This window comes from Salmo salar, chromosome 05 (assembly GCF_965601325.2).
Source record: "Salmo salar chromosome 05, fSalSal1, whole genome shotgun sequence".
NCBI classification, from domain to species: domain Eukaryota; kingdom Metazoa; phylum Chordata; class Actinopteri; order Salmoniformes; family Salmonidae; genus Salmo; species Salmo salar.
This window is the reverse complement of record NC_138295.1, coordinates 84,605,613-84,632,600: the sequence shown is the minus strand read 5'-3', so window position 1 is coordinate 84,632,600 and position 26,988 is coordinate 84,605,613. Positions and strand designations below refer to the sequence as shown.

The following is a 26,988-nucleotide window of genomic DNA, read 5'->3' as shown; positions in this document are numbered from 1 at the left end:
AGGTAGCATGTCTGGTGAACAGGTCAGGGTTCCATAGCTGCAGGCAGAACAGCAGAAACTGGATCAGCAGCACGACAAGGTACAGTAGCGTTGGAGTGTAGCCCAATAACAAGGCATAGCCTACAGTCGGGAACACGCAGCAAATATGTCAGTGCACAAACAGCATACAGACAAAAAGGCCTTTTGCAATATTTCAAATAGTCTGCAATCACAGGAAAACATACAGCAGCAAATGGCTGCTGCTGAAAAGAGAAGACTGTAATCTGTCTGCTGTAGGCTACCAAAATATTTTATCAACATCCAAATATTGTTTTACAAAGTAAAACAAGAGAGAGGCTTTTGGCACCAGCGCATATGCCATCACCAGCAATTGAGCTGCGCATCATTGGGTGAGTCAGTGAAACTGGAAAGCATTTTTAGGACTATAATTTCCTCCTCATACTGTAGCCTACAATATGTCTCCACACTCCTAGGCCTAGGCTGATGGATTCAAAGCAAGGTCGTTTTCATTGATCTCAGATTCCTCAGTTGTCAATGTCAAAGTAGCCTTTCATTTCTATCATTTGTGCGGTATTATGGTGCTTTCAAGACAACTGGGAACTCTGAAAAGAATCGAGGTCGAATCATGAATCACGGTTCGAAAGTCAGAGCTCTAGAAAGAGGCAAGAGTTCCTCACTTGGAATTCCGAGTTGGATGACCGTTCAATGCGAATGTTCCCAGTCGGAGTTCGTTTTTTCCCGATTTCCCAGTTGTCTTGAACACATTGAAGTTGGAGATTTCCCAGCTCAGTTCCCAGTTGTTTTGAACGTGGCATTAAAAAACATTATGCCAAAGTCTCCAGTCATGTAGAATTGCATGAAATACGTTCATAAAAGGCCCCAAACTTCCCAGACCCTAGGCCACCAAAACAAAAAATAATGTGCAACTTCTGTAAGTGCATCTACTCTACTGCTCTATGCCTCTAAGCAAATGTGATTATATGCAACGCTTTATTATAAACAAGAGCGGAAAAATATGATTTGTCCCCCCCAATATATCACTGAAACATAACTATGTAATTTAAATAATATTAATAATACGCAATGAAAGCAATTGTGCTGATTATAGACACTTAATAGCGCATTTTTAAGTTTCAAAAGATTGCGACCCCCCCGCCCTTTGCCTCACAATGGTTTGATCCACTGCCAGTTCCTTAGTTTGCACGTAACTGCCGTGAGGTTCATCCAGTCAATCGTGCACACACACACTAGCTGAATATGCAGAGCTAGCGTGCAAATATTAACTATTAAGCTAGCTAGTACCTATTCCATTTATGTGGCGTCATCAAAGATGGAATCAGCATGCAGATGATGTAAGTTAGTGCTTCAAAGTCCCTGTGATAAGGTTAGCGATAAACTGAAATCCAAACTGAACAGAACTACACTCTCTTCTACCATTGTCTTAAATATATTTAATGGTCTCGTTGCAAAAGCTAAATTGTCGCAAGGGAACTTTTATTTATTTATTTTATTTCACCTTTATTTAACCCGGGTAGCAAAGATTATAGCAAACACCACTGAAACTGAATTGGTGCTCGCTAGCTTTGCAAATTCAGCTATTGTTGGAAGCCAGCCAATATGAAACAAACTATTAAAATTACAAAAGGTTGCAGCATATGTTGTGTAAATGGTGAACTCATACAGCTGTCAACTCTTGTCATTTTAATCCGTTTCACATTTGCTAGCTACCTTTTAGATCGAAGCCCAAATAGAATGATAGAAGATAAGATGATAGAAGCCCATCTCCTACTGTAAATAACCTACACACTGTGTGTGTGTGTGTGGCCAGCCAGGTAGAAAAATGGCAGAAAAATAAAAGACGGACATCAGAGTATTTTTCAATACACCAAAACGCATAGTAAGAACCCTAGTAGCCTTATATCTCAAAGACTAGTTGATAAAATGTTCATAAGAAAGAAATGAAATTCTAATGGAAATGTTTCACAATGATGTCATTAGGCAGAGCAGGCAACAGATGGCACACAGACAGCAGAGCTGGGGACAGATATGCAGGGACAGACTGGCAGAGACAGGGAGTCTCAGGTAAGTTTGTTGAGTCTTTGTTTGGCAACATTATGAAAGGTTCTCCATTTTTTTGACTTGTAAAATAGGAACATAATTGGAAAATGCCATGGATACCCCCACTCTCAACTTAAACTGGTGACTGAACTAAAATTTGTTAAAGGCAATGGTATTGCTGTTGTGATTAGTTGTGTAGTTTTGGGTACTGGTAGTTAGGAGTACGGCAAACACCTTATTTCTTTGGTTCCTCAATATACATTTACCATATTACAATGTAGGCTATGTGTTACAGCACTACTTTTGGTGTCCCCCTCAGGAATTGCTCTTGAGAAAATTTCATGTAATTGTCCCCTCCAAAGTGGATATCAGATTTTCGCCCCTGATTATAAAGGGGATTTTTTTTTTTACCTCAGGGCTCCCCAGGTCAGCGCTCACTTCCGATTTACAAATGAAGCACTGCTTACACTCGTAACAACTAAAGCATAAAAAAACTTCTATTCGATCAGAATAAACCTCACGTAGCAAATAAGACATAATTCTTTGTTGTTGGCCAAATTCGACACACTCATTGACCTCCATACAGCACTCCTTGCTTGGTGGGCGAAACAACAAAAAATGCCACATGCTGGAGGAAGACAGTTTTTCCGCTGAGTTGGGCCTCTCTCTTCCTCTTCCATAACCAAATAGCTAGCTACCTTTGTTTGCCTGTACCATCCATAATAAGTTAACTAGCTAGCTTTTAGCTGACAGGTACAGAGACTATCTACTGGACAAGAAAGCTAAGGTTAGCTAGGTAATGCTAGGTAATCAAAATAGCTGTTTGCATTTATTGATTAACCTCAGTTTGAATACCACCATACAGTTAGCTGTGTGATTAAACATTGATTTAAGGTTAGGGTTAGATTTAACATGTTAGTGCAGTGGGCTAAATCAGGGTCGCACAGTGTTTCTTGGTAGTCTTCAGCAAATCTGCTTTGAAACAAAAGTATACACCTCACACACTGTATGGGCTTTAAATAAAAAAGACACTTGTACCATGTCAGTTATAGAGTTGAAATGTACTCAATTTTGAGTTTGCATCCCAATATTACACTTTATATATATCACAGAAGACTGAAATATAACAAAACCATTTGACATAAAAACATAGGATTTTTTGTGGAAGATATTTTTATAATGTTTTATTTTCAGAATTCTGAAAAATATGAATAACATTCCACCCATGAGACCACTAGAGGGTGATTTGGTCATCTGACTGCAGGAAAGGGTTTTAACCACACTGCTAACCTAACCTTAAATTGAGACCAAAAAGCTAATTTTTTCTTTCATGATTTTTTAAAATAGACAATTCTGACTTTGTAGCTGGCCTATCTAAGGGGAAATCGCTCAGTTCTGCCTCCAGGACAAGACTCATGACAATAAATGTCAACCTGCTCTGATTACACCTCTACACAATCAGATATACCTTAAAGCAGTCAGGTATGTATTCACCCCACCACTCTTCCTCCTGACCAAGGTGCTATTAGGGCCCAGGACTAGCAGTCATCTGTCAATGTGTTTGGCTGTATAGCACAGCAACATCCATCTCCGACTAACACTGCTGTCCCACCTATTGATTACCACCTAAATACATCTGTTTCAAAACAAAGTTTCCAGAACAGCTTGAGCTGGACCACTTTGGGATGATCGGTTTTTGGTAGCTAAGCAATGTAATCGAAAAGGCTTCATTTGAGTGCAACAGCTAAAATGTATCCTTTTCTGTGTGGAATTAATTTGGTGTTGAAATAAAATAAGATCTTAGGATACAGATGCTCTAAATCCAAAACATGGTATTTAATGTAAGGTGAGTATTGGTTAAGTGGGACACGTAGCAAAGTGGGAGACTTAAGCTTTGTAATGGATATCTTTAAATGTGCACAATAACACAACCTACAATTACTGCCTGTGTTAGTGAGAAAGTATGTGATGATAAACCATTGGTTCAATGGGTACGACGTCATCATTGTGGGCGTGGCACCCCGTGTAATGACCTGCGTCTCCAGAGGCATAACAGTAAGTCAAATGACATAGCGTTCGGAGGTAAATAATGTGAAGGTTATAAAAAAAATAAGAAAGCATATTCAGTGTCTTATTACAACATATTTTGTATGTAATTGTGAATCAAAATGACTGTAAATGGTTTTCTTATTTTGAATGTTGACAGTGTCCCAGTATGCCAATGGCCTACTGTGAAACGGGGACATCCTGTTACTGTCAAACTGGGACATCCTGTTACTGTCAAACTGGGACATCCTGTTACTGTCAGACTGGGACACCCTGTTACTGTCAAACTGGGACACCCTGTTACTGTCAAACTGGGACACCCTGTTACTGTCAAACTGGGACACCCTGTTACTGTCAAACTGGGACATCCTGTTACTGTCAAACTGGGACATCCTGTTACTGTCAAACGGGGACATCCTGTTACTGTCAAACTGGGACACTGCTCTAGGTCATTTTAATTTAGATTTTTTTTGGGGGGGGGATTATGAAATGCATGCTTTTGTAACAGAAATCAATTTTCTAAATAGGATCAAATGTTCAATTTCATGAATCAAATCTGCTATCAGCTAGCTTAAAAGCGAAAGCTAGCATAGCTGCATATTAACTTTTTTTTTTTTTAACCTCTACAGGATCGGTGGGTCCCCTGCGGGACGGTTGAGCTAACGTAGGCTAATGCGATTAGCATGAGGTTGTAAGTAAGAAGAACATTTCCCAGGACATAGACATATCTGATATTGGCAGAAAGCTTAAATTCTTGTTAATATAATTGCAGTAGCTATTACAGTGAAATAATACCATGCTATTGTTTGAGGAGAGTGCACAGTTATGAACTTGAAAAGTTATTAATGAACCAATTAGGCACATTTGGGCAGTCTTGATACAACATGTTGAACAGAAATCAATGGTTCATTGGATCAGTCTAAAATGTTTGTCTGAAATCACAACACACTGAATGTTGCCGTTATCTGCTACTAAAGGCCATAAGCCATGGCACAATATATCCAAGGTGCCACAGTATCAAAGCTGATTCTGAATGAACAACATATTGGATAACTGGGCTAGTGTAACCTGAGGGATGAACCCAGGCTTAATGCTGGAGAAACCAACGTCTTGACCATTAGACCATTAGACCAAGAGGAAATTCCCTATTTGCCCGAGGGCCAACACTGATTTTGAAGTCGCAGGCTGGGCTACCCATCACAATGAGCATCCGCGACCGACTCATGTCTGCTACACTAGCAGGCACCAGATTTGCTTTGAAGGCCACATTTTCTCAGACGACATAACAGGTGTCAAAATGGACACTCTCTTACTGCCAAATGGTGCACTATTCCCCACATAGTACACTACTTTTGACCTGTCCTACGGGTCCTTGTCAAAAGTAGTGCACTACATTGGGAATAGGGTGCCGTTTGGCATACAGGCCATCTCTGAGATTATTAGAAAATATAGATATTTTACCTTTATTTAACTAGGCAAGTCAGTTAAGAACAAATTCTTATTTTCAATGACGGCCTAGGAACAGTGGGTTAACTGTCTTGTTCAGGGGCAGAACGACTGATGATGATCCGTGAGGGTGAAGGAGGAAAGATAAGAAACGTGATTTATAATAACAAATGACAAAAAATGGAGATCACAACCATTTGTACCTGTATTGTTTAGCAAATGACTTCCTTCTTCAGCAGTAATTGCAGCGATCACTTATGCGGCGTGGCGAACTGTCACGTCGGCCTGCGTGTAATTACACAGAGAACAACGCTTCATTGCCCCCCTAATGAATTCTCTGTGTAAGCACATACAGGTTAGTGTTTAGTTAACATAATGAAGGACATTCGTTTTTGGGGGGGCAGAATCTGAGGAGATAATTGGTTGTGACCGGAGTAATAGGAAGAGAAAAACACATTACGTGTTGTTAGTGTGAATGAGGGGCACAACAGTATAATAATGACAGGATTCTTTCTTTGTGTGTTGGAGATACAGTGAAAGGATAGGTTGGGCTGTGTGAGTGGAGATACAGTGATATGATAGGTTGGGCTGTGTGAGTGGAGATACAGTGATATGATAGGTTTGGCTGTGTGAGTGGAGATGTGAAGATACACTATTTGACCAAAGTATGTGGACACCTGCTCATCGAACATCTCATTCCTAAATCATGGGCATTAATATGGAGTTGGTCCCCCTCTTTGCTGCTAATTTCAGCCTCCACTCTTCTTGGAAGGCTTTCCACTAGATGTTGGAACATTGCTGTGGGGACTTGCTTCCATTCAGCCACAAGAGCATAAGTGAGGTCGGGCACTGATGTTGGGCGATTAGGCCTGGCTCACAGTTGGCATTTCAATTCATCCGAAAGGTGTTCGATGGGTTGAGGTCAGGGCTCTGTGCAGGCCAGTCAAGTTCTTCCACACAGATCTCGACAAACTATTTCTGTATGGACCTCGCTTTGTGCACGGGGGAATTGTCATGCTGAAACAGGAAAGAGCCTTCCCCAAACTGTTGCCTCAAAGTTGGAAGCATAGAATTGTCTACAATGTCATTGTATACTATAGGATTAAGATTTCCCTTCACAGGAACTAAGGGGCCAAGCCCAAACCATGAAAAACAGCCACAGACCATTATTTATCCTCCACCAAACTTTACACTTGGCATTATGCATTTGGGCAGGTAGCCTTCTCCTGGTGTCCGCCAAACCCAGTTTCGTCTGTCGGACTGCCAGAGAGTGAAGCGTGATTCATCAATACAGAGAATGCATTTTCACTGCTCATTTCCGCTGCTCCAGAGTCCAATGGCAGCAAGCTTTACACCACTCCAGCCGACGCTTGGCATTGTGCAAGGTGATCTTAGGTTTGTGTGCGGCTACTTGGCCATGGAAAACCATTTCATGAAGCTCCTGAAGAACAGTTGTTGTGCTGACATTGCTTTCAGAGGCAGTTTGAAACTCGGTAGTGAGTGTTGCAACCGAGGACTCGCTTTCAGCACTCGGTGGTCCCATTCTGTGAGCTTGTGTGGCCTACCACTTCGCGGCTGAGCCGTTGTTGCTTCTAGACGTTTCACAATAACAGCACTTACAGTTAACGGGGGAATCTCTAGCAAGGGAATTATGCACTGTTTCCCGGGACGCATTTGAGGGGAAAATAGTTAGTCAACGTCAGACGCCGATGTAAAATGCTGTTTTTATATATAAATATGACCTTTATTGAACAAAAGAATGCATGCTGTGTGTAACATGATGTCCTAGGTGTGTCATCTGATGAAGTTTGTATAAGGTTAGTGCTGCATTTAGCTGTCTTCTGGGTTTTTGTGACATTATATGCTAGCTTGAAAAATGGGTGTCTAATTATTTCTGGCTTGGTACTGTGCTGACATAATCTAATGTTTTGCTTTAGCTGTAAAGCCTTTTTGAAATTGGACAGTGTGGTTAGATAAAGGAGAGTCTTGTCTTTAAAATGCTGTGAAATAGTCATATGTTTGAAAAATTGAAGTTTTTGTATTTTTGAGGAGTTTGTAATTCGCGCCACGCCTATCATTGGATATTGGAGCAGGTGTTCCGCTAGCGGAACGTCTAGATGTAAGAGGATATAACAACCCTTTAATAACACACACAACCCAAACCATAAGAAACAAATACCCCTCTGCCACGTCCTGACCAAACTACAATACAAATACTCTCTCTACTGGTCAGGACGTGACACGGAGATTGTTTTATTGTATGTTTGTGTAAGTCATGTGTCGGTGCGCGACGGGTTTTGTACCCACTTATATTATTTTTTGTATATTTTGGTTTTGGAGTTTTATGAGCACTTGTTGAACAACTCTGTTTATACCAAGTTCGTTTTCCTGCGCCTGACTTCCCTGCCACCGACATGCAGCCATTACACTGTGTCTGGAATAAATACAGGCTGCAGTAGCCTACCTTCATCTGAATCTGTGTCTGGAATAAATACAGGCTGCGGTAGTCTACCTTCATCTGAATCTGTGTCTGGAATAAATACAGGCTGCATTAGCCTACCTTCATCTGAATCTGTGTCTGGAATAAATACTGGCTGCATTAGTCTACCTTCATCTGAATCTGTGTCTGGAATAAATACAGGCCGCAGTAGCCTACCTTCATCTGAATCTGTGTCTGGAATAAATACAGGCTGCATTAGCCTACCTTCATCTAAATCTGTGTCTGGAATAAATACAGGCTGCAGTAGCCTACCCTCATCTGAATCTGTGTCTGGAATAAATACAGGCTGCATTAGCCTACCTTCATCTAAATCTGTGTCTGGAATAAATACAGGCTGCATTAGCCTACCTTCATCTAAATCTGTGTCTGGAATAAATACAGGCTGCATTAGCCTACCTTCATCTGAATCTGTGTCTGGAATAAATACAGGCTGCATTAGCCTACCTTCATCTAAATCTGTGTCTGGAATAAATACAGGCTGCAGTAGCCTAACTTCATCTGAATCTGTGTCTGGAATAAATACAGGCTGCAGTAGCCTACCCTCATCTGAATCTGTGTCTGGAATAAATACAGGCTGCAGTAGCCTACCTTCATCTGAATCTGTATCTGGAATAAATACAGGCTGCAGTAGCCTACCTTCATCTGAATCTGTATCTGGAATAAATACAGGCTGTATTAGCCTACCTTCATCTGAATCTGTGTCTGGAATAAATACAGGCTGCATTAGCCTACCTTCATCTGAATCTGTGTCTGGAATAAATACAGGCTGCAGTAGCCAGCCATGCATTAGGCAATTTTTTGGCCTATTTCATTGATAGTTAAATAGGACTAAGTAAGTAAATCATGTGCATTTTCATCTGTCGGGGTCATTTATCTTTGAACAATGTGTGAATGAGTGAAGGAACATAATGATGCACTCTAAGTGATAGAGCAGTAATGTAGACCTGAGGCATAGCCTTTACCGGCATTTAAAGTGCACTTCCGGGTTTTCCGATCGCCAGTAAATCCGATTACGAGTATCGAGTGTGATAAAACGGATACGATTACGAATACGAGTATGACGAGATCGGCACACTCCTAGTTACTAGGTTTGGCTGCATGGTGACAGTGCATTCAGAACCATCCAGTGGCTAGACACACTACAACCTTAATTTTACCAGGTTCCTGTGAAGCAACTGTAATGACAGTCCACCACAACCACCCGATTAAACTATCGGGTGCCACCACATACCCAACAGTTTGAGATCATTGTGAGGGGATTTTGCCAGTGGTTCGTATGGGGAAACAGGCTTCCCAGGAAAATGTTGACTGAGGTTGCAACAGTAACCAAGGGGGGGCGGAGCATAGTGAAGGGTAAAATCATTCCGGAGTAAATCCTGATTCCTCCAACCTGGATTTGTGGAAAACCTGGGGATTTTTGGAAGGTTTTGGGAATTTGAGCATTACTTTGGTGTTGGCTTCCATGTAGTTGCAGAGCACGTTTACAGAGATGACCAGGTCTCCTGTGTTGAAGGGTTAAGATCTGTTCCAGCCCTGGGGATCAAACTTCCTGCGCTCCGTCACACAGGCATGGAGGTAGCAGAGGGAGAAGAACAGATTGTTGAACTCCTGCTCCCGAGAACACATCTCCAGGGTATCCTGTAAACAGAGACAGAGAGAGAGCAATAGCTATCAAAATCAAATGTTATTTGTCACATGCGCTGAACACAACAGGTGTAGGTGAAAAGCAGCTGCTGTAAGAGCTTCACTACAGGTGAAAGGCAGCTGCTGTAAGAGCTTCACTACAGGTGAAAGGCATCTGCTGTAAGAAAGCTTCACTACAGGTGAAAGGCAGCTGCTGTAAGAAAGCTTCACTACAGGTGAAAGGCAGCTGCTGTAAGAAAGCTTCACTACAGGTGAAAGGCAGCTGCTGTAAGAGCTTCACTACAGGTGAAAGGCAGCTGCCTTAAGAGGGCTTCACTACAGGTGAAAGGCAGCTGCTGTAAATATTAACTACTGTAGGGCACTGAGTTTTCCTTCACCGCATGACCTTGACCAGGAAAAACTCTGAACCCTGCTCATTTCACAAGGCATCACTTAAATTCTATATCTTCAAAACAACTTTTTTTAATCAGCCATATGTTTGCCTCTGACCTGGTTGAAGTTGTGGAAGGCAGCGTGCAGACTGGCATGCCTGCCGGAGGGTAGCTCGTTGGGGATCTTGCTGGCGTCCTCCAGGATGTCTCTGGGGATGATGTGCTGGTCAGGGATGGGCGCTGGCTCCCCGCTGATGAACACCCGGTAGTCATCGTGGCCGCCCCGGTCCTCTTCAGGAGGGCTTCCAGAGAGGGCAACCAACGCGCCACCAGGTGCACTTTCTGACTGAAACAATACACACACACACACACACACACTATACAGTATATATTGTATTTTATGTGTTCATTAACGTTTCTTAATGAGGGGAAATGTTTCTAGAAACAAGACCTAAACACTTTTGTTCCAGCCAAGAAACGAAGCAGCTGATTGAGCTGATCTAATCTAATCACGCTTTAGATTGAACCAAATTGATTGAACCAAATTCATTGAACCAAATTGATAGAACCAAATTGAACCAAATTGCCTTAGGTTCACTGGCTCAGATCAAGAAGGGAGATAATCATGTTGAATCAGGTGCTCTATTCTATTGTCGCTGGCTGGCTGCTGGAACAACATCATACAGTCACTATGACCCTCCAGACTACCACTAGTCTAGTCTGGCTGCTGACTGGAACAACATCATACAGTCACTATGACCCTCCAGACTACCACTAGTCTAGTCTGGCTGCTGGAACAACATCATACAGTCACTATGACCCTCCAGACTACCACTAGTCTAGTCTGGCTGCTGACTGGAACAACATCATACAGTCACTATGACCCTCCAGACTACCACTAGTCTAGTCTGGCTGCTGGAACAACATCATACAGTCACTATGACCCTCCAGACTACCACTAGTCTAGTCTGGCTGCTGACTGGAACAACATCATACAGTCACTATGACCCTCCAGACTACCACTAGTCTAGTCTGGCTGCTGTAACAACATCATAGAGTCACTATGACCCTCCAGACTACCACTAGTCTAGTCTGGCTGCTGACTGGAACAACATCATACAGTCACTATGACCCTCCAGACTACCACTAGTCTAGTCTGGCTGCTGACTGGAACAACATCATACAGTCACTATGACCCTCCAGACTACCACTAGTCTAGTCTGGCTGCTGACTGGAACAACATCATACAGTCACTATGACCCTCCAGACTACCACTAGTCTAGTCTGGCTGCTGACTGGAACAACATCATACAGTCACTATGACCCTCCAGACTACCACTAGTCTAGTCTGGCTGCTGACTGGAACAACATCATACAGTCACTATGACCCTCCAGACTACCACTAGTCTAGTCTGGCTGCTGACTGGAACAACATCATACAGTCACTATGACCCTCCAGACTACCACTAGTCTAGTCTGGCTGCTGACTGGAACAACATCATACAGTCACTATGACCCTCCAGACTACCACTAGTCTAGTCTGGCTGCTGACTGGAACAACATCATACAGTCACTATGACCCTCCAGACTACCACTAGTCTAGTCTGGCTGCTGACTGGAACAACATCATACAGTCACTATGACCCTCCAGACTACCACTAGTCTAGTCTGGCTGCTGACTGGAACAACATCATACAGTCACTATGACCCTCCAGACTACCACTAGTCTAGTCTGGCTGCTGACTGGAACAACATCATACAGTCACTATGACCCTCCAGACTACCACTAGTCTAGTCTGGCTGCTGGAACAACATCATACAGTCACTATGACCCTCCAGACTACCACTAGTGTAGTCTGGCTGCTGGAACAACATCATACAGTCACTATGACCCTCCAGACTACCACTAGTCTAGTCTGGCTGCTGTAACAACATCATACAGTCACTATGACCCTCCAGACTACCACTAGTCTAGTCTGGCTGCTGACTGGAACAACATCATACAGGCACTATGACCCTCCAGACTACCACTAGTCTAGTCTGGCTGCTGGAACAACATCATACAGTCACTATGACCCTCCAGACTACCACTAGTCTAGTCTGGCTGCTGACTGGAACAACATCATACAGTCACTATGACCCTCCAGACTACCACTAGTCTAGTCTGGCTGCTGTAACAACATCATACAGTCACTATGACCCTCCAGACTACCACTAGTCTAGTCTGGCTGCTGTAACAACATCATACAGTCACTATGACCCTCCAGACTACCACTAGTCTAGTCTGGCTGCTGGAACAACATCATACAGTCACTATGACCCTCCAGACTACCACTAGTCTAGTCTGGCTGCTGGAACAACATCATACAGTCACTATGACCCTCCAGACTACCACTAGTGTAGTCTGGCTGCTGGAACAACATCATACAGTCACTATGACCCTCCAGACTACCACTAGTCTAGTCTGGCTGCTGACTGGAACAACATCATACAGTCACTATGACCCTCCAGACTACCACTAGTCTAGTCTGGCTGCTGTAACAACATCATACAGTCACTATGACCCTCCAGACTACCACTAGTCTAGTCTGGCTGCTGGAACAACATCATACAGTCACTATGACCCTCCAGACTACCACTAGTCTAGTCTGGCTGCTGACTGGAACAACATCATACAGTCACTATGACCCTCCAGACTACCACTAGTCTAGTCTGGCTGCTGACTGGAACAACATCATACAGTCACTATGACCCTCCAGACTACCACTAGTCTAGTCTGGCTGCTGTAACAACATCATACAGTCACTATGACCCTCCAGACTACCACTAGTCTAGTCTGGCTGCTGGAACAACATCATACAGTCACTATGACCCTCCAGACTACCACTAGTCTAGTCTGGCTGCTGTAACAACATCATACAGTCACTATGACCCTCCAGACTACCACTAGTCTAGTCTGGCTGCTGACTGGAACAACATCATACAGTCACTATGACCCTCCAGACTACCACTAGTCTAGTCTGGCTGCTGGAACAACATCATACAGTCACTATGACCCTCCAGACTACCACTAGTCTAGTCTGGCTGCTGACTGGAACAACATCATATAGTCACTATGACCCTCCAGACTACCACTAGTCTAGTCTGGCTGCTGTAACAACATCATACAGTCACTATGACCCTCCAGACTACCACTAGTCTAGTCTGGCTGCTGACTGGAACAACATCATACAGTCACTATGACCCTCCAGACTACCACTAGTCTAGTCTGGCTGCTGTAACAACATCATACAGTCACTATGACCCTCCAGACTACCACTAGTCTAGGCTTCTCTACTGTATTACCGTGTACAGCAGGATGCTCAATTCCTGTCCTGGAGGGCCGAAAGACTTGGTTTTCGTTCTCACCTTCTAATCAAAGGGAAAGACCCAGTTAGTTGTACAACTTAATGCCTTCAACTGACATGTTTGTTTGGCATCTAACCCAACCCCTCTGAGTCAGAGAAATACTTCCATACTGACAAATGCTGTTCCCTACCTGCAGGATGACCCAGTGTCTGCTGTTCCCTACCTGCAGGATGACCCAGTGTCTGCTGTTCCCTACCTGCAGGATGACCCAGTGTCTGCTGTTCCCTACCTGCAGGATGACCCAGTGTCTGCTGTTCCCTACCTGCAGGATGACCCAGTGTCTGCTGTTCCCTACCTGCAGGATGACCCAGTGTCTGCTGTTCCCTACATGCAGGATGACCCAGTGTCTGCTGTTCCCTACCTGCAGGATGACCCAGTGTCTGCTGTTCCCTACATGCAGGATGACCCAGTGTCTGCTGTTCCCTACATGCAGGATGACCCAGTGTCTGCTGTTCCCTACATGCAGGATGACCCAGTGTCTGCTGTTCCCTACCTGCAGGTTGACCCAGTGTCTGCTGTTCCCTACCTGCAGGATGACCCAGTGTCTGCTGTTCCCTACCTGCAGGATGACCCAGTGTCTGCTGTTCCCTACCTGCAGGATGACCCAGTGTCTGCTGTTCCCTACATGCAGGATGACCCAGTGTCTGCTGTTCCCTACATGCAGGATGACCCAGTGTCTGCTGTTCCCTACCTGCAGGTTGACCCAGTGTCTGCTGTTCCCTACCTGCAGGATGACCCAGTGTCTGCTGTTCCCTACCTGCAGGTTGACCCAGTGTCTGCTGTTCCCTACCTGCAGGATGACCCAGTGTCTGCTGTTCCCTACCTGCAGGATGACCCAGTGTCTGCTGTTCCCTACCTGCAGGTTGACCCAGTGTCTGCTGTTCCCTACATGCAGGATGACCCAGTGTCTGCTGTTCCCTACCTGCAGGATGACCCAGTGTCTGCTGTTCCCTACCTGCAGGATGACCCAGTGTCTGCTGTTCCCTACCTGCAGGTTGACCCAGTGTCTGCTGTTCCCTACCTGCAGGATGACCCAGTGTCTGCTGTTCCCTACCTGCAGGATGACCCAGTGTCTGCTGTTCCCTACCTGCAGGTTGACCCAGTGTCTGCTGTTCCCTACCTGCAGGATGACCCAGTGTCTGCTGTTCCCTACCTGCAGGTTGACCCAGTGTCTGTTGTTCCCTACCTGCAGGTTGACCCAGTGTCTGCTGTTCCCTACCTGCAGGATGACCCAGTGTCTGCTGTTCCCTACCTGCAGGTTGACCCAGTGTCTGCTGTTCCCTACCTGCAGGATGACCCAGTGTCTGCTGTTCCCTACCTGCAGGATGACCCAGTGTCTGCTGTTCCCTACCTGCAGGATGACCCAGTGTCTGCTGTTCCCTACCTGCAGGATGACCCAGTGTCTGCTGTTCCCTACCTGCAGGATGACCCAGTGTCTGCTGTTCCCTACCTGCAGGATGACCCAGTGTCTGCTGTTCCCTACCTGCAGGTTGACCCAGTGTCTGCTGTTCCCTACCTGCAGGATGACCCAGTGTCTGTGTTGAGAGGCAATCTGCAGGGCCCCTGTCAGCCACCTCCTCCTGACCCAGAGACATGTTGTGTAGTGTCCCCAACTCTATGGAGAAACCCAGCCTCAAACCCATAACACAGGACACAAGACACTCTGAATATCTCTCCACAGTCCCCACGTGCTTCTTATCATCAGGATGCATCTGAATCAGGTGGTTACAGTGAGAATAGGATTGGAGTCTGCTGCTCAACCCAGTAGCTCTCCAGGAGGAAAGTTGGCAACTCGGTGTTTGTGTAGTGTTGTGTAGCCAGGTTCTCCACATTGTTGAGTGGGTCCACTCCAGGAGAGAGGATGCAGAACACAGGGGTGGAGGGGCTGCTCTCCAGCTTGGCAGCGTCCACATACCTCGCTCCCAAGCTCTCCTCCACAAAGCTCATGTCACAGTTCAAGTCACAGATTTAGTTACCTACTCACTATGGGACTGATAGAGGTGAAATACACTATGTTACTATCACTTCCTTACTGTCAAAGCTTGAAGTGCATAAAACTGTTGCATTTACATTCACCAAGTCCAAGTCCGTTTACAAACATGTGCAGGGGCTACACTTCCTCACCGGAAATGAAAGAATACTGTAGAATATGTAGTGCTGATGTCTCAGTCCCAAATGGAACCCTTTTCCCTACATAGTATGCTACTTTTGACAAGAACCCCATGGTCCCTGGTCAGAAGTAGTGCACTATATAAGGAATAATAGGGGGCCATTTGGGACACAACTGATGTCTCACCTGAGGGCGTAGGTCATTCTGTCAGGGTATATGGCTCTCAGCATAATGAGTTTCTGCAGGGAGGTTTGAGGAAACCCCTCTCTCTCAGGACACTCTGAGTCTACCATCTTCCTCCAGTGCTTGGCTGAGCCCTTAATGTCCTGGTCCAACCCCCCGGAACTCATCCAGGGTAGACAGGGTCTGAGGAGATCATCATCATCACACCACCCTAAGCTGCCAATGTCCCAGTGCAGGCTCCCTATTCCCTATGGGCCCTGGTCAAAAGTAATGTACTACATAGGGAATAAGCTGCCAGTTGGATCGCACACACAATGTGCTACTGTACTTCTTAGTGCACTCATTTTAGTGCACTCTATGGGGAAAAGGGTGTGATTAGTGCACTATGGGGAATAGGGTGTGATTAGTGCACTCTATGGGGAATAGGGTGTGATTAGTGCACTCTATGGGGAATAGGGTGTGATTAGTGCACTCTATGGGGAATAGGGTGTGATTATTACACTCTGTGGGGAATAGGGTGTGATTATTACACTCTATGGGGAATAGGGTGTGATTATTGCACTCTATGGGGAATAGGGTGTGATTAGTGCACTCAATGGGGAATAGGGTGTGATTATTACACTCTATGGGGAATAGGGTGTGATTATTGCACTCTATGGGTTATAGGGTGTGATTATTACACCCTATGGGGAATAAGGTGTGATTATTGCACTCTATGGGGAATAGGGTGTGATTATTACACTCTGTGGGGAATAGGGTGTGATTATTACACTCTATGGGGAATAGGGTGTGATTATTACACTCTATGGGGAATAGGGTGTGATTATTGCACTCTATGGGTTATAGGGTGTGATTATTACACCCTATGGGGAATAAGGTGTGATTATTGCACTCTATGGGGAATAGGGTGTGATTATTACACTCTGTGGGGAATAGGGTGTGATTATTACACTCTATGGGGAATAGGGTGTGATTAGTGCACTCTATGGGGAATAGGGTGTGATTAGTGCACTCTATGGGGAATAGGCTGTGATTAGTGCACTCTATGGGGAATAGGGTGTGATTATTACACTCTCTGGGGAATAAGGTGTGATTATTACACTCTATGGGGAATAGGGTGTGATTATTACACTTTATGGGGAATACGGTGTGATTATTACACTCTATGGGGAATAGGGTGTGATTATTGCACTCTATGGGGAATAGGGTGTGATTATTACACTCTATGGGGAATAGGGTGTGATTATTGCACTCTATGGGGAATAGGGTGTGATTTAAGGTGCAGCCTTGGAGATGTGTGTTACCCTGACGATTCCCCAGGCTTGTGGGGACAGGAACGAGACAGGGCTGGCTACGCTGGGCTCCACTGAGAAATACAACAGGAAGTCCAACTCCTGGGCCTCAATCTGCCCACGGGTCAGCAGAATCTGGAGAGGAGAGACAGAGATATAACAACAGGTATAGATTAGAAAAGGTGATTTTTCAGATCAGAACTTCTATCCTATCAATAAAGTTTTTGATCAAACAAGATTATGGCCTCGGCTACCAGAAACATTAATCTGAGACATGTGAAGTCACGACCATGCGAATGACAGCCTTACTATAGACACTTTCTCACAGTGGAGTTGAGAACAGTTGGCGACAGGCAGGTGGCTATGACAGTTATTAGCATTCTGCCGTCAGGCCACACCCGCTGTCAGAGGTAACAGTCTGAACAGCTTTGGCCAGGCCAGGTGGGAGAGCTAATCAAAAGCAGCGTATGGTCCTTCTGTCCCGCTGACGGCCTCTAATTGAAGCTAATGTGGGGCCAGAATAAGTGCTTTGATTTATGAGAATGACACGGGGGGCCAACCTTTTGGGGCTGCCCTGGGCCACTTACCTGGAAGGCATTGTGTAACAGGAAGGTTGACTTGTCTCTCTGGAAGAGGCTCCGGCTGGTGTAGAGGAATGCTGAGTAGGTGACGGCCTCGGTCAAGGAGAGCACTCTGGCCCTCACGTCCTCATCCCACTCCGCTCGCTCTATTGCTTTGTGGAAGACTGTGTTGAAGGTCTCGAGCACAGGTACAGGGAGACAGGTACAGGGAGACAGATGCAGGGAGACAGATACAGAGAGACAGATACAGGGAGACAGATGCAGGGAGATAGATACAGGGAGACAGATACAGGGAGACAGGTACAGGGAGACAGATACAGGGAGATGATACAGGGAGACAGATACGGGGAGACAGGTACAGGGAGACAGATACAGGGAGACAGATACAGGGAGACAGATGCAGAGAGACAGGTGCAGAGAGACAGGTGCAGGGAGACAGATGCAGGGAGACAGATGCAGGGAGACAGATACAGGGAGACAGGTACAGGGAGACAGATGCAGGGAGACAGATGCAGGGAGATAGATACAGGGAGACAGATACAGGGAGACAGATACAGGGAGACAGATACAGGGAGATAGATACAGGGAGACAGATGCAGAGAGACAGATGCAGGGAGACAGATGCAGGGAGACAGATGCAGGGAGACAGATACAGGGAGACAGGTACAGGGAGGCAGGAACAGGTAGACAGGTACAGGGAGACAGGTACAGGGAGACAGGAACAGAGAGACAGGAACAGAGAGACAGGTACAGAAAGACAGGTACAGAGAGACAGGAACATGGAGACAGGAACATGGAGACAGGTACAGGGAGACAGGTACAGGGAGACAGGTACAGAGAGACAGGAACCGAGAGACAGGTCCAGGGAGACAGGAACAGAGAGACAGGAACCGAGAGACAGGAACCGAGAGACAGGTCCAGGGAGACAGGTCCAGGGAGACAGGAACAGAGAGACAGGAACAGAGAGACAGGAACCGAGAGACAGGTCCAGGGAGACAGGTCCAGGGAGACAGGAACAGAGAGACAGGTCCAGGGAGACAGGTCCAGGGAGACAGGAACAGAGAGACAGGAACCGAGAGACAGGTACAGGGAGACAGGTACAGAGAGACAGGAACCGAGAGACAGGTCCAGGGAGACAGGAACAGAGAGACAGGAACCGAGAGACAGGTACAGGGAGACAGGTACAGGGAGACAGGTACAGGGAGACAGGAACAGGGAGACAGGAACCGAGAGACAGGAACCGAGAGACAGGAACCGGGAGACAGGAAAAGGGAGACAGGAACAGAGAAACAGGTACAGGGAAACAGGAACAGAGAGAAAGAAACAGAGTGACAGGTACAGGAAGACAGGTACAGGGATACAGATACAGGGAGACAGGTACAGGGAGAAAGATACAGGGAGACAGGAAAGGGAAGAAAGGTACAGGGAGACAGGTACAGAGAGACAGGTACAGAGAGACAGGTACAGAGAGAAAGGGGATTTCATAGGTCCATAGTGTGATTAACTGTTCTATTACACCCCAGGGAGTTTCCCCCATGTGTCTCAACCAGCTATGAGAGTAGTGAGTGACTACACAAACACTTGACAAGTATGACTCCAGATATTAAACACCCTAAAGGAGAACTGGTACATGGAGTTATAAGAGGTTCTAATCACCTTGAGGGAGAACTGGTACATGGGGTTATAACCACCTTGAGGGTGAACTGGTACATGGAGTTATATGAGGTTTTAATCACCTTAATGGAGAACTGGTACATGGAGTTTTAAGAGGTTTATAAGAGGTGATCTACTTCATTGAGAACTGGTGCGTGGGGTTATAAGTGATTATAATCACCTTCAGGGAGAACTGGTATGTGGGGTTATAAGATGTTATAATCACCTTGAGGGAGAAATAGTACATGGGGTTATAAGCGATTATAATCACCTTCAGGGAGAACTGGTATGTGGGGTTATAAGATGTTATAATCACCTTGAGGGAGAACTGGTACATGGGGTTATAAGAGGTTTATAAGAGGTTATCAACTTCATTGAGAACTGGTACATGGGGTTATAATCACCTTGAGGGAGAACTGGTACATGGGGTTGTAATCATCTTGAGGGAGAACTGGTACATGGAGATATATGAGGTTTTAATCACCTTGAGGGTGAACTGGTACATGGAGTTATAAGAGGTTTATAAGAGGTTATCAACTTCATTGAGAAATGGTACATGGGGTTTTAAGTGATTATAATCACCTTCAGGGAGAACTGGTACATGGTGTTATAAGCGATTATAATCACCTTGAGGGAGAACTAGTACATGGGGTTATAAGCGATTATAATCACCTTCAGGGAGAACTGGTATGTGGGGTTATAAGATGTTATAATCACCTTCAGGGAGAACTGGTACATGGGGTTATAATCACCTTCAGGAAGAACTGTTACATGGGTTATAAGCGATTATAATCACCTTCAGGGAGAACTGGTATGTGGGGTTATAAGATGTTATAATCACCTTGAGGGAGAACTGGTACATGGGGTTATAAGAGGTTTATAAGAGGTTATAATCACCTTCAGGGAGAACTGGTACATGGGGTTATAATCACCTTCAGGAAGAACTGTTACATGGGGTTATAAGCGATTATAATCACCTTCAGGGAGAACTGGTATGTGGGGTTATAAGATGTTATAATCACCTTGAGGGAGAACTGGTACATGGGGTTATAAGAGGTTTATAAGAGGTTATAATCACCTTGAGGGAGATCTGGTACATGGGTTTATAACAGGTTTATACAAGGTTATAATCACCTTGAGGGAGAACTGGTATGTGGGGTTATAAGATGTTATAATCACCTTGAGGGAGAACTGGTACATGGGGTTATAATCACCTTCAGGGAGAACTGGTACATGGGGTTATAATCACCTTCAGGAAGAACTGTTACATGGGGTTATAAGCGATTATAATTACCTTCAGGGAGAACTGGTATGTGGGGTTATAAGAGGTTTATAAGAGGTTATAATCACCTTGAGGGAGATCTGGTACATGGGTTTATAAGAGGTTTATACAAGGTTATAATCACCTTGCGGGAGAACTGGTACATGGGTTTATAAGAGGTTTATACAAGGTTATAATCACCTTGAGGGAGAACTGGTATGTGGGGTTATAAGATGTTATAATCACCTTGAGGGATAACTGGTACATGGGTTTATAAGAGGTTTATACAAGGTTATGATCACCTTGAGGGAGAACTGGTATGTGGGGTTATAAGAGGTTTATAAGAGGTTATAATCACCTTGAGGGAGAACTGGTACATGGGTTTATAAGAGGTTTATACAAGGTTATAATCACCTTGAGGGAGAACTGGTATGTGGGGTTATAAGAGGTTTATAAGAGGTTATAATCACCTTGAGGGAGAACTGGTACATGGGGTTGATTCTGTGCAGGTTGTAGATGATGAAGTAGAACAAAGAGGTTCTCTGGGCAGCAGGACGGTAGAGCTCTCTGGCCTCGTTGATCTTTGTCTTGATCTCTCTGGCCTCCACCACCTGTGTGTGTGTGTGTGTCAGTTAACACAATGAGTTATGAACTAGGGCCTCAGTCATGCTCCAGATTTCTCCCTATTTCAGCGTAGCCATAAGTACATTTCATTTGTAGCTAACATGGTGAAATGGAGTGCGCATTGCTCTACTAACTAGACTATAAAACAGTAGGCCTATATAATAACACATGGAATTTAAGTCTTGACGCTAGTAGACATCCTAAACCAGAGCTACTGTACAAACTACTGTACATCAGAGAGGCTGAACAGTATTTTTTTACCTTGTTGTTCTAACACCAGTGATACTAAACTACAGGCTACTGTATGATTCATTTGACCTGGTTATCATGAACATAATTATACACTAAGATAGACGCAATAACTAAGATAAGATAGACTTTATTAGTCCACATGGGATGGAAATATGCCTTCTGCTTTTCCCCCAACACCTCCGATATACACACACATACACAGGGGTGAAAGTTAGCCGGTGCGGTCCGGTACGGCGTCCCGGCAAAATAAATTAGCTGTATGCTAATAGATACCCATAGACTTCCAGTCATTGCACTAATGCCATGTTAGTATTGGCTCGCAAAACTACCTCTAACTTCCTTCATACTGGACACAGAGACATAGAAATGGTATCTATGAGTTCATCTGACTGGGGAAGTAGACACAATCCCAAAGTATCCCTTTAAACCAGAAGCCCTCTGGTCAGAAATCCTCATGCTTCTCCAAACTTTGAAAAGTTTCAAATGTTCACCACAAGGGAATAATCTTAACTGTATCCACGAGATAATCTATAGTCTCCCAAAGCAGCCAATACAGTATTTATCTGTTCCTCCATTTCAATTCAATTAGCAGAGGCTGGACAAACCCGACCCGGTGGCTTTTCATTTTTCACTAATTACCCTTCCCATGTCAGGCTACGGACCCAATTTTTTAGGGCCCAGGTTTCCCATGGCCCGGATCTTGTTACACTCTATATCTTCACAAGCAAAAATGAATGTACTATTGATAGAACCATTACTCCACCAAATGAAAGTCCTGGGCTGATGGATTGGTTTGTAGTCCTCCGTCAGCCATGAAAGGAAATAATTAGTATTCATTACTTCACACTCTACAACATTCCAATTATTAATGAACTTCAGCTGTGGAGCCTCACCGTATCCATCATGGCCATCACAGCAGGTTGTATTAATCACAAGCAAAAACAAGCGCAGGTCATCTACAGCGGATGAATTTCTAATCAGATTTACCACAGGGATGAATTGTCACGGGTCGACAGACAGCAGCAGCACTGGATCTGTTAGGAGTTCAATACATGTCCAGTCTTAGATGTTCAGTAATATTCACACACACTTTGGTTTCACAGGGAAAGGAAGGAACAAGAAAGATGTGTGTTGATGGTTGAGAAGAGGTCGATTTATAGTATTTTTATTTTTTCCGTTTGCACCGTAGATACTTCCTGTTACATTGTGATATGTTGTTCATTTAGAGGATTGAACTCAGATAATCATAACGGTGGTGTGGAGGTGAATGAATATGCTTGGGGATTGGATTATTTGCTCCATTGGTTCAAAGGGACTCAGTGTAATAGATTGAAATACATCCACATCCATTTCACATCATAGTGGATTCATCATTCTTCCCATAACCTACGCTACGGCAAATGACCAAATCAACTACAAACTACAGGCTTACGTAGCCTAATGCTAGACCTATGTAGCCTGATAATAAGCCTATGTAGACTAATGATCTGTATTGGAGATTGTCCTGGATACACTCCTGACCACTGTTGAGAGTGGTGGTGGTGTTGTGTTGTTCCCATTCGTTTTCAGAGAGGGAAAGGCACAAGTCCCTAACCCACAAGAGAGGCTGGCTGCCCACTTTTCAGGGCTAACCACTGAAGAATAACTGTTCAGTATTCACCACATAAAGACTATGAGCAGGCCAATGAACATCTATCACCAGACGTCAGAGGGGAGATCCATACATCTGCCTCAGGGACTCAGAACACGCAATACAAATGCATCTAGAATCTAAAGAGCAAGGAGCAATCCTCTCCCAGTCAGTCATGTCCCTGGAGCTGTCTACCGCTCAGTGAGACTCTAGCGTCAGTCAGGCAAATCCTCTGGCATTGTCTGTGTCCCAGATGGCACCCTAGTCCCTATGTAGTGCACTACTTTTGACCAGGGCCCATAGGGTTGTGCACTATATAGGGAATAGGGTTCGCAGCCATTCGGGATCGCAGATACTGTAAAATACTGTCCCACAGGCCCATATTTAGACACGTTGGGATAGTATTGACTTCTATATCAAAAGGGATATAAAACCATGGATCGATTAGTAATGTGTAGACAAGACTGGTTACAGGCTATAGGCACAACTATAGAATAAATAACTTTTGCAGAAAAAGCACATTGTGCACAGTATGATAATTGTATAGGGCTACTGTGTCTTAATGACAAAAATCTCACTGTTTGTCTCCTCCAGGGCTGGTTTCCTGGACACAGACTAAGGCTAATCCTAGACTAAAAAGCACTTTCAATGGACATTCTCAGTTGAAAGTGCTTTTTAGTCCAGGACTAGACTTAATCTGTGTCTGGGAAACTGCCCCACCTAGAGATTTCATTGGTGGATTCCTGAGCCAGTCGATCTGTATAGGGACAGGTCAAACCAAGGACCATTGTCACTACTTGCCTTCCTTCCTTGATGGTGTTTCTCCCCAGTAGTGGCTCCAGGACTGGGTCAACTCTCTCCTATAGGTTCTCAATCAGAACAGTCTCTTGTGTTTATCTCCCCAGTAGTGGCTCCAGGACTGGGTCAACTCTCTCCTATAGGTTCTCAATCAGAACAGTCTCTTGTGTTTATCTCCCCAGTAGTGGCTCCAGGACTGGGTCAACTCTCTCCTATAGGTTCTCAATCAGAACAGTCTCTTGTGTTTATCTCCCCAGTAGTGGCTCCAGGACTGGGTCAACTCTCTCCTATAGGTTCTCAATCAGAACAGTCTCTTGTGTTTATCTCCCCAGTAGTGGCTCCAGGACTGGCTCAACTCTCTCCTATAGGTTCTCAATCAGAACAGTCTCTTGTGTTTATCTCCCCAGTAGTGGCTCCAGGACTGGCTCAACTCTCTCCTATAGGTTCTCAATCAGAACAGTCTCTTGTGTTTATCTCCCCAGTAGTGGCTCCAGGACTGGCTCAACTCTCTCCTATAGGTTCTCAATCAGAACAGTCTCTTGTGTTTATCTCCCCAGTAGTGGCTCCAGGACTGGCTCAACTCTCTCCTATAGGTTCTCAATCAGAACAGTCTCTTGTGTTTATCTCCCCAGTAGTGGCTCCAGGACTGGCTCAACTCTCTCCTATAGGTTCTCAATCAGAACAGTCTCTTGTGTTTATCTCCCCAGTAGTGGCTCCAGGACTGGGTCAACACTCTCCTGTAGGTTCTCAATCAGAACAGTCTCTGCATAGGCAAGGGCTCGCTCTAACACAGCCAAATACCTGTGGAGAATGATGATGGTAACACTTTAGAGAAAATACATATGAATTATACTTTATAACATCCTGTATAATGACTTATAATACACTTACAATTATATTATAAGGCATTATAAAGGATGTTATAAAGCATTAAACGTACAGTAAGTATTTCATTTAAAGTGTAACCAGAATGATTCACTGGAAGAGGTAACTTGAATACTTTTTTACATTTTGTAACTGGCAAGCCCAAAGACACATGAATGGGCGGAGTTATGGGCGGAGTTAGGAAGTTGGCTGTCAGAAGTATTACAATGTAAATGTATTTTAATCCACCTGTCTGCATATTTCAAGACATGGCATATGAGGGTGCAGTGAGATAACCCATGGATTGGATGATACCTTTCTCGTCAATCAATTTGAAAAAAATATACAGTGCATTCGGAAAGTATTCAGACCCTTTGACTTTTTCCACATTTTGTAATGTTACAGCCTTATTCTAAAATGGATGAAATCTTTTTTTCCCTCATCAATCTACACACAATACCCCATAATGACAAAGCAAAAACAGGTTTTGTGGATGTTTTGCCCAAAAAAATATACATAAAAACTGAAATATAACGTTTACATAAGTATTTTGACCCTTTACTCAGTACTTTGTTGAAGCAGCTCAAGTCTTCTTGGGTATGACACTACAAGCTTGGCACACCTGTATTTGGGGAGTTTCTCCCATTCTTCTCTGCAGATCCTCTCAAGCTCTGTCAGGTTGGATAGGGAGCATTGCTGCACAGCTATTTTCAGGTCTCTCCAGAGATCAGGTTCAAGTCCGGGCTCTGGCTGGGCTACTCAAGCACATTCAGAGACTTGTCCCAAAGCCACTCCTGGGTTGTCTTGGCTGTGTGCTTATGTCGTTGTCCTGTTGAAAGGTGAACCTTCTCCCTAGTCTGAGGTCCTGAGCGCTCTGGAGCAGGTTTTCATCAAGGATCTCTCTATACATTGCTCCGTTAATCTTTCCCTCGATCCTGACAAGCCTTCCAGTCCCTGCCACTGAAAAACATCCCCACAGTATGATGCTGCCACCACCATGCTTCACCGTAGGGATGGTGCCAGGTTTCCTCCAGACATGACACTTGGCATTTAGGCCAAAGAGTTCTATCTTGGTTTCATCAGACCAGAGAATCTTGTTTCTAATGGTCTGAGAGTCCTTTAGGTACCTTTTGGCAAACTCCAAGTGGGCTGTCATGTGCCTTTTACTGAAGAGTGGCTTCCGTCTGGCCATTCTACCATAAAGGCCTGATTGGTGGAGTGCTGCAGAGATGGTTGTCTTTCTGGAAGGTTCTGCCATCCCCACAGAGGATCTCTGGAGCTCTGTCATAGTGACCATCTGGTTCTTGGTCACCTCCCTGACCAAAGCCCTTCTCCCTCGATTGCTTGTTCATTTTGGCTGGACGGTCAGCTCGTGGAATAGTCTTGGTGGTTCTAAACTTCTTCTATTTAAGAATGATTGGTTCCTTTCCAGCAGATCTGTGCCTCGACACGATCCTGTCTCGGAGCCCTACAGACAATAGACAATTCCTTCGACCTTATGGCTTGGTTTGTGATCTGACATGCACTGTCAACTGTGGGACCTTATATAGACAGGTGTGTGCCTTTCCATATCATGTCCAATTAGATGACTTTATCACAGGTGGACTCCAGTCAAGTTGTACAAACTTCTCAAAGATGATCATTGGAAACAGAAGGCTCCTGAGCTCAATTTCGAGTCTCATAGCAAAAGGTCTGAATATTTATATAAATAAGATATTTCAGTTTTTAAATTGTAATAAATCTGCAAAAATCTCTAAATACCTGTTTTCGCTTTGTCATTAGGGGGTATTGTGTGTAGATTGATGAGAAAAATATATAATTGAATCAATTTTAGAATAAGGCTGTAACGTTACAAAATGTGGAAAAAGTCAAGGGGTCTGAATACTTAGTAGTGACCAGTGATTAGCCTGGTCCCATCCTGTATCTACTGTCCAGACACCAAATCTTCTATGGTTATCATACCCTACTGTACATGTTTGGCTAAAGTACAAACAGACTGGACCACTTGGATAGACACTGTCCAGTGATACAAACCAAACCCTTGTGACCATCAATGTTCCAAGTCCAACTTGCTTCCATTCCTTTTTCACCCCCCCTCTGAAATCTCTACTATCATTAATGAAATGAGTCAAAACAACGCCCTCCCTCTCTCACTCCATCTGGTGGAGCTGCTCCACCCTGAGCTCTGGCCCACAGCGCCTGCGGATCCACTTGATGCCCTGCTGCTGGGCGTCCATCGTGAGTGGCCAGCACTCGCTGGTGGTCAG

The 26,988-nt window shown here is 44.6% G+C and overlaps 1 pseudogene; it reads right to left on the bottom strand.

The window, feature by feature from the left end:
- Positions 1–2,986: 2,986 nt before the first annotated feature.
- On the bottom strand, positions 2,987–22,331 carry LOC106573490 (dynein axonemal heavy chain 11-like; annotated as a pseudogene).
- Positions 22,332–26,988: the final 4,657 nt, after the last annotated feature.